Source organism: Lygodium microphyllum, chromosome 21, assembly GCF_053477565.2.
Source record: "Lygodium microphyllum isolate KBCC chromosome 21, Lygodium_microphyllum_v1.1.10, whole genome shotgun sequence".
Lineage (NCBI taxonomy): Eukaryota > Viridiplantae > Streptophyta > Polypodiopsida > Schizaeales > Lygodiaceae > Lygodium > Lygodium microphyllum.
This window is the reverse complement of record NC_141155.1, coordinates 130,432,060-130,449,509: the sequence shown is the minus strand read 5'-3', so window position 1 is coordinate 130,449,509 and position 17,450 is coordinate 130,432,060. Positions and strand designations below refer to the sequence as shown.

General features: G+C 42.0%; 1 pseudogene across 1 annotated transcript; it reads right to left on the bottom strand.

Moving 5' to 3' along the window:
• Window positions 1–1,941: 1,941 nt before the first annotated feature.
• LOC148018548 (laccase-4-like) lies at window positions 1,942–12,655 on the bottom strand (annotated as a pseudogene). Its single transcript, XR_015687643.1, has 8 exons — window positions 12,381–12,655; window positions 12,111–12,262; window positions 11,321–11,568; window positions 11,112–11,240; window positions 10,271–10,923; window positions 9,333–9,482; window positions 8,978–9,188; window positions 1,942–2,387 (listed from the first exon to the last, which is right to left on the bottom strand). The product of XR_015687643.1 is annotated as a laccase-4-like (transcript).
• Window positions 12,656–17,450: the final 4,795 nt, after the last annotated feature.

Below are 17,450 nucleotides of genomic sequence, written 5' to 3'. Positions count from 1 at the left end.
AAGAATTGAAATATCAAGGAGCCCTTGGATAATATAACTTACAATTTAGCATTTCCATGGCTTCCTTTCATAGAGTTGATTAAAAAGCATTGCTTATCCACAAGGTCTATTGCAATCAAGCTCCAATGAGAACTAAAAGCAATCATATCTCAACAAATTAGTAGGATAAAATCTCAAAAACTCTAATAGAATATTGAATCACTTACTTTTCATTATATGGAATTATAAGCAGCTCCAAAGTATCGAAGTCAATCAAATTGAGCCAGTGCTCAATAAAACTTGCATCAAGCTCATTCCTCATAAAGAATGAGATAGATGGATCAAAAACCTCAATTTTTTGTTGTATATCCAAAGGAAACTCATGCATTATACACCTAGAAAAGGCATAGAAATAGTGAGTATAAACAAGAAAAATCTTATTGCTAAAAAAATATCAAAAAGTATAAGTAATTATGGATGGACATACCTTAGGCCAGCAAGAATAAGACTGTCATTTACTTCTCTTCTTTTATCCTTAAGAATCTGAACACATGCAGCATCAAAGGAGATAACCTCAGTTCTTTTGCCTAAGTCACCAGGTAAGAAACAAAACACACTGAATCCTTTTGGATTAGTTGCTTCAAGAAGGGTGGCTAGCTCATTTTCAAAGGACTCTAGTTGCTCTATTTCCCTTTCTTCAACCCTTTGCCTCCTATACTCTCTCCATTTATCTGCTTGTTCCTCTTTAGCCTTCTCCTCTTTTTCATGTTGCCTTGTATCCTTCTCATGGGTGACATCCTCAACCCTGACACCAGAATCATCTTTCTTTCTTCTAGCTGGGGGCACATTAAGGATATTAAATGTCTTCATATCAGTGAGGGGAATTGGCTCAAGGACCTTTGAAAATCTATATCTTAGCCTCCTAAGAATTACCATGTCCTTGTCCATGAGTGTGAGTCTATGAGCATGAGCAGCACAAATGTAGGCATCTTGGAAAAACTCAATTAGAAAATCCTCTGTGGCTTCTTGTATACAATTAAGAGCTGTTCTTGTCCATCTGAAACTATCCAAACTATATCTGTCACAAATTTCCCTGACAAGCCTCTGAAAAGACAACTTTGGAATTGCATTGTCAAGAGCATTTACTGCCTTCCTAATCTCCCTTAGACACCTGACATTTTGAGAAAACCTTCTCCTTGGCTTTGACTTTCTAGACAGCTTCTGAGGCTTTGAAGACTGATGAATCTTTGATGCTAAATCCCTAGGATCAATCTTCTGTTTTCTTGCTGTTGCCTTAGTCCTAGCCATCTGCCAAAAAAACATATGTTACTTATTCTCCAGCATGTAAAGCAAAACGCAAGTCCCAGACAAGAGTTATCTATGCTGCATGGCGTTTTCTCGTATCAGCTGAATTTTTCTCGAGCTGTCTAGTGAAACGCGAGTGTCAAGCAGGGGGGCCTCCTTGCAGCTGCTTCTTTTCGCGTTTCACCGGACTTGTTGTCCATTGTGTCCAGTGAAACGCGAATTTAAGCCAGGAAACCTGCTTGAAGTACCTTATTTTCGCGTTTCACCGGACAGCTCATGAATAGCATAAAAATTGACCAAGGAAAGCTTTTAAGATTACTTAAAATACCCAAAGAATTAGGGAGGAAAGAAACAGTCACCGAGAGCATGGAATTCTCAGATAAGTAATTATTTACAGCAGCATGGATTTCAGATAGCTCATGCAGATCACAGTAAGATTTTCTTAAATATCCACAATATTAAGGAATGCTTTCACTGTGGAAAAAATTCTTTTGTAGTGGTCATGAGCTAATAATAACATAAAGGATTAAGGAAAAATATCAAAACAATGCATTGAATGGAGCTTGTATTGAAAAGCAAGATGCAGAAACCATACCTTCTTCTTAGCTTGTTCTTCACAATTTCAGCCTAAAGATGACAATATGCTTGAAGGTTTGCTTTGTTGGGGAAGCAGTGAAATGCTTGGAGATTGGAAGGAAATGCGTGGAGACTGGAAGGAACACCAAAAACAAAGATGGAGTAGCGATGAAATGCGATGAAAGCTGAAGGCGGTGAATTTGCATGGACTCAACGTTCTTCGCAAAGTGTTAATAACACACGTGTGACGTACCCTCGCTTATCGGAACTTTTTATTTACTTGGAAAAGGGTTATTTAACACACGTAAAACGTATTTTTGGAAAAAGAGAATGCGCACGTCTTCTGAGGAGTTTATTACGCTGTGTTAAGTCACACACGTGTATTTCCATTATTACACAAACTTTTTCGTTGGAACTATCACCACATGCTTAACGGTCGATATAAAAGCATTTCAAACCCATTTCTCCGACATTGTCTTCTTCTCTGCCAAAATTTCGTCTCGACTTCCCTTCAAGGTCCTTGCATCCTGTGTGGAGAGCAGTTCAACAATCTTTGATAGGTAACAATTTTTTTTATTACAAGCATTTTAACAAAATAAATTTGATTAATATAGAAAGAATGTTTTATAACACTTAAACAATTAAAGATGTTATGTGCTTTCTATCTTTCAAATGCAGTATATCTTTTCCAAAAATGATTATATCATCAATTTGTGTGTTTCCATAGAATTTATTTATTGTTCATGTTTCTTTTCTTCATTTGCAATTTTTGACAAGTAAAACGCGAGACAATGTCTCTGTTGATGATATTTTTCTTAGTATCGCGTTTCACCGGCCACATTTTAGAATAATTTTTGTCTTCAAGCTAGTGTCTGATGAAACGCGATTCCTTCACAGGCATTTGCCTTACACACTTGAATTTTCGCGTTTCACCGGTCAACTAAAAAAATTCTCCTGTTTTGATTTTTTTGTCTTGGAAAATCAATGTTGGGGCCTTTTTCCATGATATCATCTTGTTTTATTGGATATTGGTTCTTTTCTGCTTTTTTTTTCAGGGATAAATATTTTTCTGGTCAAAATGACAAAGAGGAAGCTATCTCTGGAAGGAATGGATGAGGAGGAGATAATTGAGACATCTGATGATAGGCTCTTTGATTTTTTACACATCACTGGAAATTCTTCCAAGTTTTGCTATATCAGGGAAATTTTCAATGTTCCTTTTGATTTGAAGGAGTTATTAGAGGATCTTGATGATAAACTTAAGGAGTACAGATGTTTTTATGATAGACATGTGCAAGGTTTGGAAGTCAATGGATTTGTTCATTATAGTGATGTCATGGGAGCCACCAATACATCCAGGTCAACTTTGCTCGGCAGGTTCAACCTCATTGATGAGGAATTCAGAAAGAAAGAAACATGTTGCCCTTTCCACAGGTATCAACACCAATGCCTTCTAATCCACAAGGACGTTGGATTTATTGTGTATCTTCAGTACATGGAAAATTCTTCTCCAGATATAGACCAACAGAGAAAGCTAGAGGATATTGCAAGTATGGATAAGGAGGTCGAAGAGAAGGAGGAGATGTTCCAAGAAGATGTTGAGAATCAACTTGTCCAAGGTTTTGATGTAGGTTTATTCAAGAGTGACAATATCACAATGGTGGAAGAAAAGGAGATTGAGCCAAGTGCACAGGTTGATGAAGAAGGTCCTCTTGCCTGTGTTCCAACATTTCCCACTTATCTTATCAACAAGAAGAGATATGTGTTGCTAAATGATATTCAACATCTTTTTGATCTTAGAGAAGATTATTGCTTAGCAATCCTTGCAGGTTGGGGCAAAAATGACATGAATTTTATAGGTTATGAACAAGAACCACTAGCAAGTCTTGATGTTGAGGGAGAGAATTTCCAAGATAGCTCTATAGCCTTACATACATGTATTAATCAGATCATAGAATACGAAAAGGGGGGGCTACCTACAGAAGAAGAGTTCTTGCAAGTCCAGAAGAAACTTCATATTGATGATGTAGGGTATGAAGAGAGATTGAAGTCACCATCAGATGAGAAGCCCAAGAGTTCAATAAATCTTTATGATGATAGTCTTCTTGAAGAAGATGAACACCCTAAGGTATGAAATATAATTCGAAGTTACCCATTGAGTTTATGTTAGACTTTATTATGCATTATAGATAAATATCTTATATCTTGTACTGTTGTGGTTTGTTCTATAGATTGAGATTGAAGATCTGGACAACTTTCTTGGAAGGGCCAAGGGCTCTAGGCCAATGAAGCTTGGAAAAAATCAAAGCCTTGGCCATTATATTGGAAACTTAAACAATCAAACAATTGTAATATATCATAGTAGATTGTCAAGCTCTCCAAGTCTACCAATGATGGCTTTGAGAGCTATCTCAAAGGTTATTGGATCTCAAGTTTTCAGCAGAGGTTTGGACAAGATCATTTTGGTGGAGAAGGAAGAAGCCATAAGAGTTTTTGGCTTTATGCCTGGATACAGTGGTTCTAGAGCTGGATATTTTGGAGTTCTTGGCTCCTATTTGCTCTCTTATGTAGGAGATAGTAAGAATTTGAAGCTTCTTCCGGGCTATCGAAAACAAGAGTTTTTGAAATACAGAGGTCTTATTGAGTGGGATGAAACAAAAGATTCCTCTAGAGGCCCTGTCGAGCTACCTGAAACCAAGGACTCCACTGAAGGCCCTGTTGAGGTGCCTGAAACTAAGGACTCTTCTGCAACACAATCAGACTAGAAGATGCCAAAGATTAAGGGTTTCTTGAAACCCATCTTTTCCCAACTCTTTGTTTGGTTTGTAACCATTCTGTAAATCTTTGCTTTGCGCAAGAATTTAAATATCTATCTTTTCTTCTTTGGGTAACAATTTGTATAGTCCTTGCTAAAGATGATGTATTGCTTGATGTGGTTGTATCTTTAAGCTTGAATTTATGCCAAATTTGTCGATAGAACCATTGAAAGACCTCTAATAAACTGTTGGCTTTGTGTCTTCCACCTCCATGTCTTGTATGTCTGAAATATTTTGTTCTTGCTTGATAATGTGATTTTTCCATACCTTGGGTTGACCAGATAGATAGAGATCCATATTGTTTAATAAAGTATGGAGCATGGTTGTATAGAATATGCTGCATAGTCAACAAATAAGGAAAGTTATTAAAAAACATTATATGAGTTCGACAATGAAGAAACAAACATATACAAACTTCTTACCATATAGTGAGTAAAGTGTTGATCACCCCAAGCTTCTGTCATCGCCTTTTTGAAAAGGTTCAATTGGTTTTTAAAGTCTTTGAGATCATCGTCATTCCATTCAATCTTATCACAATAAAAAAACACTTTGTCTAGTGTTTCCCAAACTTTAGCTTTTCTATTTCGAGCTTGTCCATTATCAGTGTGATCCTTAACTGCATTATGTAGGGATTTCCACTGATTAAATTTAATAGTTGAGCCACCATTTCTCGAGTTTATCTTGCCAAGTCTCCCATGAAAGCCTAGAAACCTTCTAGCCTTCACTCCACCAATAGATGGTTTTTTTGGGACACAATTACCATCCTTAGACTTTTGAAGATCTGGTTCAATAACAACATTGCCACCATGCAAACCAATTGCAGAGAGAACTTTTTCAACCTTTGTTATAGCATCTGTTCTAGTTGATAATGGCTTCAACTTCCATGCAAATCCTATATAGAGATGAACAAGCTTTTCGATTATCCTGCAAAGTGCATGAAGTGTACAAATATGGGCATTCGCTAAAGGAATGTCCAAGACTGGTTTAAACTGTGGATCCTTATTGTGCCTAGAGGGAGCTCTATTCCAATTGCTTGAGTTTAACTCTACAGCTGGTGACATGCAGTATAAGCAAGGAGATCTCGAGTTAGCTCCCTTTGATACATTATACATACATTTGAGTGTCTTTAGGTCACCAGCTATGTGCCACTCAATCCTGTAGTTCCCTAATCCTTCAACAAATAGCTCTTCTCCTGCTTGTTGCCTTTGAATAACATTAGGTATTGATGTTTGATGAAAAACCCAATATAGTATATCAAAATTCTCAGTATCTACCTCAAATGCTCCTAGCCACCAGATGTTATATTCAGATTGAACACTAAATGATGTTGAGTGATTGCAATGACTTGACGAAAGTGCTCTATTCATCAAGGTGATAGAGATTCTCTCCAATTTTTTACATTTCAGAATCTCACTTTCATCAAGTTTAATCACAAATCTAGCCACTCCCTGTGCCTCAACTACTGACAAGTCATAAAATTTGATCATTAAGCATTGTAGGGTGGGCAAGTCAAGGAAAATATTGTTAAATTCATTGAATGTAACCTCCTTTTTCTTGCCCTTGAAGCTAGCCTTGATATGAAAAGGCTCACCTAGAATCTCCATCACTTTGTTATTAACTCTCTGTCTGATAGTCCTAACCACAAATGGTTTCGGAAGTATGCAATTGTGTACCTGTCCTTGCTTCATATTTGATTGTAAAAGTTGGAAAAGTTGCATATAAGCATCTCGACTGATACCAATACTATCCAGTGTCTTCTGTACTAACTCAGAATCCAAAGAATGATCCTTCACAAATGACTCCAAGCATTGTTTCTTTGCCTTTTTAAATTTCTTCTTCTCCAAAATATCCTTTGAAACCACTGAAGGAAGAAGATGATAATAAAACTGAGCTGCTTTTAAAGAATCTCTTTCACTTGCATTTGGTTGTAGAAGAGATCTAAGCAAAATTAACATCACAAATCAATGCAAGTAGTTTAAATAAAGCCATATTTAAGATTTTTCAAGTGAAAAAAAATATACCTTGCTGCTTGGATTCTTTTACCACAGCCTCCTCCTCCTCGTTTGAGATTCTCAATATTTTTAAGAGCTCTTTGTCGATTTCGAAGGCCTAATAAAGTTTGCTTTTGTTGATAAGCTTTGATACGCTTTTCCAATGAATGAATTTTTTGTTGACAATCCTCTAGCTTCTGCAACAACTCTATATTGTGTTTCATCAAAAGATGATTCTCTAGTCCAAGGATATCCTTTTCTGCAACAAGATTAAGTGTATAACCTAAAAATCCATTGTAGCCATCGCCAATAAACCTCATTAATGACGAGCTATTATAGAAAGGAGGAGTGCTATTTCTGCTAGGATCTTTGGGATATAGCTTTCCATCTAACCAAAGATCAATATTCTTCTTTCCTTCAAACCTCAGTATATGTTTCATAGACTCTGTAACCGTGATAGATTTTGTTCTCTTTCTTATCGGTTCATACTCACTGTCCAACTCAATATGAAGATGATAGAGAGGTCTTTTATGAGAGCTACAGAGATCATTAGATGATTGATCCATAGCTGAGTTACAGAGATCATTGGGTGATTGATCCATAGCTAAGGATATGATTAGAAGCAAGAACGAAAACAAAGAAGAGACTAATAAGGAGGAGAAAAAAAGAAGAGAGAAACGATGGAGAAACGATGGAGGGAGGCAATCGAGTATCCACCAAAATTCAAATTGAATATTACTTTTCACTTTAATGAGGAGAGGTAAGATCTTCATTATGGCAACCTTGCCAACTTTATGGCGACCTAGATTTCTAGGTTTGATGTGACCACGAGAATATCACGACAATGACTTATTAACGAATTTTGATATTTTAACTTACCAAAATATAAACCTTTTAAAAATTCTATAAAATGATTTTATTTCGTAAATTGTTTTCTCTCTCTAGGATCTCTTACAGGGCATTTTCGAGACCTCAAAACTCCCCTAATGACTGGTGCGCAGATCGGTCGCAGATAGCTCACGTGGTGAATCCCGGAAGGTCCCCAAGAACAAAGTACTCTACCTTTTTGCACAAAAACCCATGTAAAAGCATGCACGACAAGAGGCAAGAGACAAATTGGGTTCAATCTCTCCCATGCCTTGTGTGAGCGCTTCACAAAGCATGTATTTAATGTATATTTCCAATCTTCATGCTCAAAAATAGCCCAATTACAAAAATATGACAAGCTTTTAGCTTTTGAGTTTGCTTTCTACCAAAAATAAGAAAATAAAGCTAATGGACGGTGCCCATAGAGTCTGGCACGCCCAATCTCAATGTCCAAATAGAAATAACATATCCAGGCACATAAGCGCATACAAAATAATAATAAATAATCAATGTCTCTATAGACATAACAAAATATAGGCGTGGCGCCTATCAAAATATAGTCCAAAGGTCGAAAACCCGCTAGACTCCAGTGCTTTCCTCCGCCACTACTGCTATCTCTACACATCAACTGAAGCATTCACAATCGTTACTAAAATAACACAATTAAACCGATAAAAGTGAATACCTAGCAATCTTCAGCTACATAAATAAATCAACTGGTTAGAAATAAATCCTAACCTTAATTTATTACGAGTGCGCACTCTAAACTCATAAACGTTTATTAATTTAATATGCATTTTGCGGAATCACCCATGTACACACTAAATTAATGAAACGCCCGAAAAGGACAGGCGTCCCCATCAACTTCTCGCACAAAGAATCCTCTTTGTGTATGAGCCCCGGTCATCTAAGTTTACAGAATCCACCGTAAAACCTCACGGAATCCACCGTGGAATATGCCTCCTGGCATCAGTTTTAGCAATAGAAGTTGAAAGCGAGCCTAGTGATCCTATGTAACCAGATGCTCGGTATAAGGAATAAGCCTTCATATGACATGGAAGTAGATCTTGGTGTTAGATTTAAAGGTTTAGTAATATGATTTGAATAATGTTGTACTTAACTTATTGCACATCCCATTGTAGATTTTGGTTAAGTTATAGATTTTGAATGAGTATCTAACCGGGGCACTCCCTAAACTGCCCCCAAGGATAGCTTTGAGGGGCAACCTTAACCTAGGGAGAAGATCAGAGTTTGCAAGCTGTTTGCGGATAACTCTTCCTTGGTAAGGCTAACCCAAATAGTTTGACTATTGACCAAGCAAACCTAACCAAAAAGGCACATAAAAAGCGGTAGGAAATTGAGCAGAAATTTAGGGCATTTTATTGAGTGGAACAAGGCAACATAGGGATAATGAAGGTTTGCGAGAGCACATGCTATGTTTACCTGGGTTCATTGCCTGCCATCGAATAGCTGCCCAGCCACCGGGGTAGATAGCTACGGTGTTGCGAGAGTGGGAGTTGACAAGGTTGAAGTTGGCTGGATCGGTCGCGGGGTTAAAGGTGCCAATGCCAGTGCCCACCACATAGAAGCTTTGGCCGTGAAGGTGGATGGGATGCGACTCAAAAAATAGCGTGGCTGTGTTCTGGTAAGCGACCTGTATTCCAAGGAGAACCATTTTAAGTGGCTCATATTCAAGGATAAAGTCATGGTTTTTTTAAAAAAAGCTAGTCGTTATCATTGTACGGTTAATAAACACCACCCCCCTCCATCGGGTATTGTCTCCAACAAAGTAACACACCTGAATGGAGCTGTTGAATGGGATCACCCTCACCCTTGTCCCTGGCAATGCTGCCTTGTCTGCCAGATTGACACCAGTGTAATTGTATTGGAACATTGGGACATCTGGGAAATCCGAGGTGTACACTCTGTTTATGTGGTCATAGTAGGCCTGCCATTGCATTCAATCGACTGACGGAATGAGAGATACATCTACCAAGCAGCATGCAACATACATACATATTTACATGCACAACCCCACCCCCATGCACGCACCTGCATGTGTGCACACACACATACACACAAATATAACATGTAAATATGTACTTTGTTGTGGGGATAAGCTAAATTCTTGGCCGGTCCTCGTTTTTAAAATAAGAATTTAGGAGGAGAAGCGCCCGTGTTTCATGGGGATCCACCGGAGGACACGCGCCTTTTCAAACTTTCGGAAGGCTCATTAGCCACATTGCCATTTGCCACGGCACACAAGTGATTAGGCTAGACTTTAGATATGGCCAGACTTTTCTAAGTTCTAGGCGCTGAGAGAGAGAGAGAGAGAGAGAGAGAGAGAGAGAGAGAGTGTGTGTGTGTGTGTGTGTGTGTGTGTTTGTGTGTGCGTGTGAGGCCCTGCAGAGACAGAGGACCTTGTTGCGATCAGTTGCTTTTTGGTACTGTGGGCCGCTGCAATGGAGGTGCTCCATCGTCGCCATCATCATCATCATCAGAGGTAGTCTTTGTGGCAAGTCTCTCCTAAATAGATAGATGACGCTAACCTGCGCTCGCAGTTCTCTCTCTCTCTCTCTTTCTCTCTCTCTGTCTCTGTGTCTATGGGGTTCCGCATTAATCAACAGCATTCATGTTGCCCTGCAAACTCTAGTGTCAATCCTACTCCTTCTCTTCTAGTGTCCAGGCATGATTTAAATATTTACTCGCAGTTGTCACTTGCAACACCCCGATCACCTGAATTAGGGACAGTCTTGGAGGGTTGACAAAGGTGATGTTGCTCATGGATGATCTGAAGATGGTGCCATTGGGTCCTTGGCACGAGTCGGCGGCGCTTCCTGTACTGGTGGCATTGTTGCAGGGCTGAAGGGCATATCCCAGTGTGGAGCAGGTCGATGTCCACCGCCTTGGGCACATCATAGTAGTAGTACCCTCGAGAGAAGTTCAGCCCTCTCAGGCTCTGGGTGAAGTTCACCTGGAAGGTGGAGTCGTTGGCCAGAGGGAAGCTAGGCAAGGCCGACGAAGGGGGCGTGCTCTTGTTTGATGTGTCCGATTGCAGCAGGAACGAGGCAGGCTCTGCCCCTTTGTAATGGAGTATGGCAGTTGTGGGGGTCTGAGGAAATGGCACCATACTGATGTTTGGGGGAGAGTACACAGAAGCCGCCATGTAGTAGTTGGATACGGAGCCGTTGGCCTTTATCAGCACGTTCGTCTCTGCCCCGGGGCTATTATGATCATGTCCGTTGGCAAGGGCTCTGTGTACTCTGCGTCCACCTCCACCACTGTCATGGTGTGGTTGGCTATGGCAAAGTAGAACTGGAAGTTCACGGCCGCATTGATTATTCGTAGAAGGTATGTCTCCCCCCGGGTCACATTGTACACCGCAGTGCCTGCAATCCATGCATAGCCCCCGAAGAGTTATGCGATTGAGGGAACAGCTTGATCAAGTTCTCAATGGGATCCTGCTCATTACCATAATGCTTACTAAAACCACGACTGCTGAAGTTTACTAGCCCAAATAGATCGTAATCCATCCTCAACCTCTGCTGGCCGCAGCAGTCATACATATGCCTCTTACCTTGGGCTGAGCAGTTGTATAAGCTTCCAGGCTGCCCATTGATGGTGACGGCATCGGAGATATTGTAAGTGCCTCCCGTTGCTAAGGCTTTGGCAATAATGTCCTCCACATTTGCATTCCACCACTCACCTGAAGAACATTGACTCAAGGTGAATGCATAAAAAAGAACTGTTATAAGTGCTGTAGCGTTAATGGTGGATACATGTTACCTAGGATGAGGGGTTCCATCTCCTTGTGTGGTTTGGGGAAAGGAAAAGGTGCGTTGTGCTTGGGAAGGATGATGAAGGCACCATGGACAGTAGCTCTAAGCCAGCTGAAATGGGCATGCCAAAAGAGGGTGCCCCGCTGTCCGACGACTTGGAAGCGGTGGACATAAGAGTGGCCTGGTTGGATTGGGCATTGTGTGATATAGGCCGGCCCGTCAGCCCATGAAGACAGTACCTGCCTGACTCCATGCCTAGTAAAACACACAATCACACACTGTCACAGTCGAATGCAGAGAAAAGAGATCAGGTTCATGATTATTACGGTCTCAAAAGCCGACTCCAAAGCTGATCTTTCACCAAATGCACATTGCTACCAGAGTTAAAATCCAAATGCAGACGGACATCAGTAATAAGCTTGCAAGTGGGCACTGCAGAGATTGTGGAATTGGGGGAGCCACACAAGAAAAAACAAAAAAAGGAGTTTGTACACATTGGGTGAAAGTGAGCCAGTGGCTTTACTGCGTACTACGTAGGGTTGGATTTGATTCGCAGCTCATGTAAACTAGCCTACATTGTATGTAGTGTTTGCGTGTGCAGTTCAGAGGTGGGCAACCCATATCAGGGATATTATGCACGGTCTGCATATTATAAGAACACAACGTGCATGTGCATGTGCGCACGAGAGGATTTTTATGTTAAGGCTTCAGAGCTGGTCATCCGGTTAGCAACCCAGTCTCGCGACAAACCTCCCCGGGGGCTAATGGGGCCTGGGGATCAGTTGCGGTCGAATTACCAGTGAATAGTGGCATTGTAGGTGACCAGGTTGGTAACATTGACAACCACCTTGTCACCCTCTCTCACGTAGCTAGCTGGGCCCGGGAATTGGCCGTTCACCGAGACCAGGGACTTGGTGTGGCAGAGACGTGTGACGCTCGCAAACTGGATCTGTTCAGCAATAAACAATGGATTACCTCAACTCTACCTGTCGATTAATGAGGAGACAGTTACATTACAACGGAGAGATCAGTAGGAGAGCTGTTGTCAAAATCAAAATGCAACGTACAGTGAAATGGAAGTATCTAGTCTTGGCAGAAGCAAGCTGGCAAGATTGATCAGAGACAAAGAGGAGGATCAAAGGGAGGATGATGAGGTGGGCAAGGCAGGGGTGCCGGTAGGATGCCATGGTTCACAGCCCGCTCTCTCTCTCTCTCTCTCTCTCTCTCTCTCGGAGTGGGGAATCGACTCTGACTATCCGATACTAACAGCCTCTGATCTATACTCCACAGGCTTCTACTCTTCTCTTCATACGCTCAAGCTCTCTCTCTCTCTTCTCCCTCTATGCTCTATTAGGCTTCTACTGGTCTCTTTATAAGCCTTTCCTTTCTAGCCTCCCAGCTGCCTTCAAGTCAAATTGTAGCTCCTGCAAGCAAGGCACTGACGTCCAAGCAGCTCACATAAATTCAATTCCTTTTCAAAATAGGAAGGTAGAATTGGCTTGCCAGCTCGCGTGATTCAATAATAATCACACGCCACTGATTGGCTGATCACTTTGATTACAATTGAAGCACCCAATCCAAGGCGAATCAATGATCTAAACACCAACATTTATTTCTTCGTATCCACTCCAACTAGTTAGCATGGCCCCAAGGGCGCTCCTGCCTAATGGTTGGCGGCCAGCAGCTACGGTGTGAGACGATGCGTCTTAGAAATTACATTTAAGTTGTAACTTGAGTGAGTGGTGGTTGGCCCAACCTTTTCTTGTTTTGTGTTTGTTTCTTCTTTTTTTTCCCTCCCTCTTTTCCTTTCTCCCCACCTTAGTCATGCGGGTTTCCTCTTTTGATTGCCAGAGTGCTACCTATTCCGGAGTTGTGAATGGCGAACTTCTATAGCATGGCGAGTGCTTCCGGACCGGAAGGCAAGTTTAATAAACTCGGTGAGGTGAAATGGTGTTCTTGTGAGTGATTATGTAGACCCACAATAAGGAATAGGAGGTTGAGGCCATCCAAGCCTCATCACTTTCCTCCAATATAGCCTATCTCCAAGCTGACAGTGAATCAAAATTGTGACAAGATATTATTCATCAGCATGTTAGGTGACTGACATGAGGATACGTTATTGATTCTATAGCCAGACTACACCCATATAATCCACCCTTGGTTGTGGCACATTCATGGTGCCACTTTTCTTTCCTTTGCAAGTTCACACTTAGTGACTGTGTGTACATACATTCTGGTACTTTCATTCATGTTGTAGACTTAGTTTTTCTTTTGTGAAGAAAAAGAAACACCATATTGGGGAATATGGGAATTTCCCATAAGTTTGGGACAAGTGGTCAAATCTTTGGATTTGTCATAACTTGAACACTATAACTCCATATATAGCGCTCTATAGCTCAATAGATTCCATTTTTCAAGCGCTTTCCAACGATAGGTCACATCATATGGTTTCAAGAAACTTATTGGCATGTTATCCGGGTACCACCTTTTTAGTATTCAAAAAATGGGAATTGGGAGATTCCCAAACTCACTAATATTGTGCTAAGAAAGAAAGAAGAATAAGATTTAGTTCTATCTCTCTGTGTTCTCAAGTCTCCATTGCTTTTGTTAATATGTGCTCTTGGGTGCTTCACCTCTTATTAATCCCAAGTCGAGATGGCGGAAAAAGAAAGGGAAAAGCAAAAAAAAACATGGAAAAAGAGCAAAGACACGCAGGCGACCTCCAAAGCTAAGCCGGGGCAAAAAGCGCAATTTTAAATGAAAGACGCCTCAAAGAACTTGAAAAACTCTTGTAAAAGAGCGCCAAGCTCCCTCCTGTGCCAATTGTAAAATATTAGACGCGTGTAGGCTAGAGTCATAAGGCTAGAAGAGGGAAATGGAAAAAGGACCTTGCCACAATGGCCGGTCATGTAAAAAAGGGATGGGTACCCATGGGATTTTAGGGTTTGTATATATAAAGTTCAAAAAGTGAATGAGAGCTCATTCTTTGGTGTGTGGCTAACAAGAACTCTCTTCTTCTTCTCTTCTTCTCTCCTCATCTTCTTGCTTGTGTGTGCTCTTGAGAGAGGGAGTATGAGAGTGTGAGGGAGTGAGTGTGTGAGAGTGAGGGATCAATAGGGTGAAGCTCTTCACCATCTCCTCTTCTCTTCTCCCTTCTCTTGCATGCGGCTATGGAGAATGGAGCTGGGGATGGAGGAGGCTTGAGCTCGCATCTAGGATCGTGGAGCTACCGGGGTGTGCGAGAGAGGAGGCAACTCGTATCGGCATCAAGGTAAGCTCACTACACTCATAGGATCGACGACGCGTCAGCTAGGTGAGAGATAGCCATTAGAGCTCACTTAAAACGCTTGAAGTAATAAGCGGTCCGTGGGTCTTGGTGGTTGAGCAAAAGCTCCCACTACATTTTGATTCGATTGCCAGGACCAACAGATTCAAGCTTGAGCACTTGCGTGCCTCATATTGAGCATTGAAGTAAGGGATTCATCCTCGAAACGGAGCTTGAGATAGGTAGGAAGTTTGGGTATTTTTTATTCTTAAAACAAGTAAGTATTTTGGGACATTTTGTTTGTTTGATGATTGGGAAACATGGAGAAATTATTTTAGTTTTTTGCTTTCGATTTTTGTTGCATTTAGCATAGGTTAGGATTAGGAAATCGCATCAGAGAAGGGTAGGATTTACTATTGCAAAACAGGGTAAAACATGGCAAAAATCGTGCAAAAAATGGTAAAAAGCTCGCTTGTGATGCCTAAGATTGGCAAGTGAGTGATTGGGGGTATCAACACCATACTCGGGAAGGGGCATAAGAGCCAAGAGGCCAAGGGAGAGCTCATTTGTGACCAGTTCAGTGAGAGAGAGAGAGAGAGAGAGAGAGAGAGCCATTGCACGATTCGATCCAATTGCATCATCGATGAGCCTATAGCTCTATTCAGGTATATGAATTCCTTCTCCTATCCCCCTAGATAGGATTTGGAGGTTTATGCTTGCTATGATTGATTAAATTGCAAGAATCGAGCAAAATCGACCTCTCGCTCTGTCGTCGTCGCGCCGCATTCGACCTATCCAAGCGGTCGCTTCTGGGCCAAGTCCCAGAATCGGCCCTCGACCCTCTTTCGTTCGGCCCACTCGGCCCGAAACCCTAATCGGCCCTCGGCCCGGCCCTCGGCCCAGACCTACTCGGTCCGTCCGAGTCCACCATTTGGACCATCGACTAATTCGGCCCTCGGCCCTGTCCGTTCGAGCCAAACCGTCCGAGCCATAGGATTCGGCCCTCGGCCACATGTCACATTCGGCCCTCGGCTCGCCGTCTGAGTGACCTCGTCTAAATTGACCATTCGGCACGTCCAAGCCAACCTGTCCGAGCGACTTTGTTTGAGTCTGCGCCCCAGCCTGTCCGAGTCTACCTTGTCCGAGTCACGAATTCGGCCCTTGGCCCATGCATCTCAGCCCGTCCGAGTGACTCACTCGGACCCTACAATTCGGACCAGCTGGGCCGAGTGAAAATTTTTATCAAATTCTCAGAAATTTGACCTGACCCGGCTAGAGCTCAACAGCACAAACTGTCGAAAGTCATTCTGACGCTCAGAACTTGATTCTAGCACACGGAATAGACGAAATCGTAGGGAGTAGTTTGGTTAGCAGCGAGACCCATAGACCTAGACGCAAAGCGCTGAGTAGTTAAAACCTAATTGGCAAAAAACAAATGAGACAACATATTAGAAAAATCCTGAACCCTGTCAAGGCGGCTACAACAAGCCTATTAGGCCCGAAACAAAGCGAGAGTGCGTAAGATACTTCGAGATTGTTTACTGCACTCACCTTGAATTTCTACACTTGAATGCACTTAAGGAAATTGAAAGCCTGATTGAGCACAAGTGCACGAGAAGCGACACGCACGCTGAGTGACCATAAATTGAGAATTGTATTCAATAACTGAAGAAACTCACTCAAATAAACCACTCAAGGAACCCACCAATAGGAGAGGACCCAAGACGTAGACAAACCATCAACGCGCAAAGTAGGACCAAGCGGATGGCAAAGACGTGGATTTGACAAATCTACTCAACCTGATCAACAGCTTGGGGAAGCACGACAACACAACTATGGCAGAAAAAGGCTCAGACCATAGGTCTAATGAGGAACTCAACTTGAACGTCTTCCCGGAGACTATTCAGCAGAGCTGGTTAGCAGCTACGATGCACATGCCTAGTACGAGTACCACGGCAGGACGGCAGACGCTACCATCGCAGGCCTAGAGGAAGAGAGAAAACTAGCTCACAAGACTTTGCGAAGCATAGTCGAATACAATAGGGACCAGCAGGCTAGGAACCAAAGGCAAAGCACAGAGTTGCGTGAGGTACAACGAGTGCTGAACTTAGCAGGTAGAAACCAAACAGATCACGAGAGAGCCCTAGAAGGAGACTTGACGTTGAGCGAGCTTTTTATGAAGCAACTACTAAATAATACAGCAGCAGAGCAAAGTGCCGCAGCACTAGCGACATCACTGCTTGCAGCATTAGGAGCGAACCAAGGCTCAAAGAGCCAGTCTAAAATCCCTATTGTTGCCATGCAACTCAACAAATACCAACCCCACGAAGATCCATACAGCTTTGTAGAGTAGTTCGAGCAAGTCTGCGAAGCCAACGGCCTCAACGACCTGACTCAATGCTCTCAAGCGTTTGGGCTCTGCTTAGGTGACAAGGAAAGGACTTGATATACAAGCCTAGATGTCGCAGAACGAGCCAACTTTAGTGGCCTCAAGGATCTCTTCATTAAGAGATTTGCCGAGTCTAGATACTCCGATAATCTGCTAGTACGCTTGATGAACATCAAGCAGAAAGAGAAGGAGGATATTCGTGACTACGTGACCCACGTGAGGAGTCTCTTTCTGCTTGATGAACGTCAAGCAGAAAGAGAAGGAGGACATTCGCGACTACGTGACCCACGTGAGAAGTCTCTTCAAGAGAATTCCTATGAACGAGCGACTAATTGAAAGAGCAGTTTCGACTGTATTCATTAGCGGAATTCGGGACGAGGAGTTATATAAGGCTTTGGTAGGCAATTCGAGCTTGCAACGAGATGCACTGGCTAGAGTGTTTAAGGAAGCCATCAGAGTCGATGATCGGCTGAAAGAGCAGAG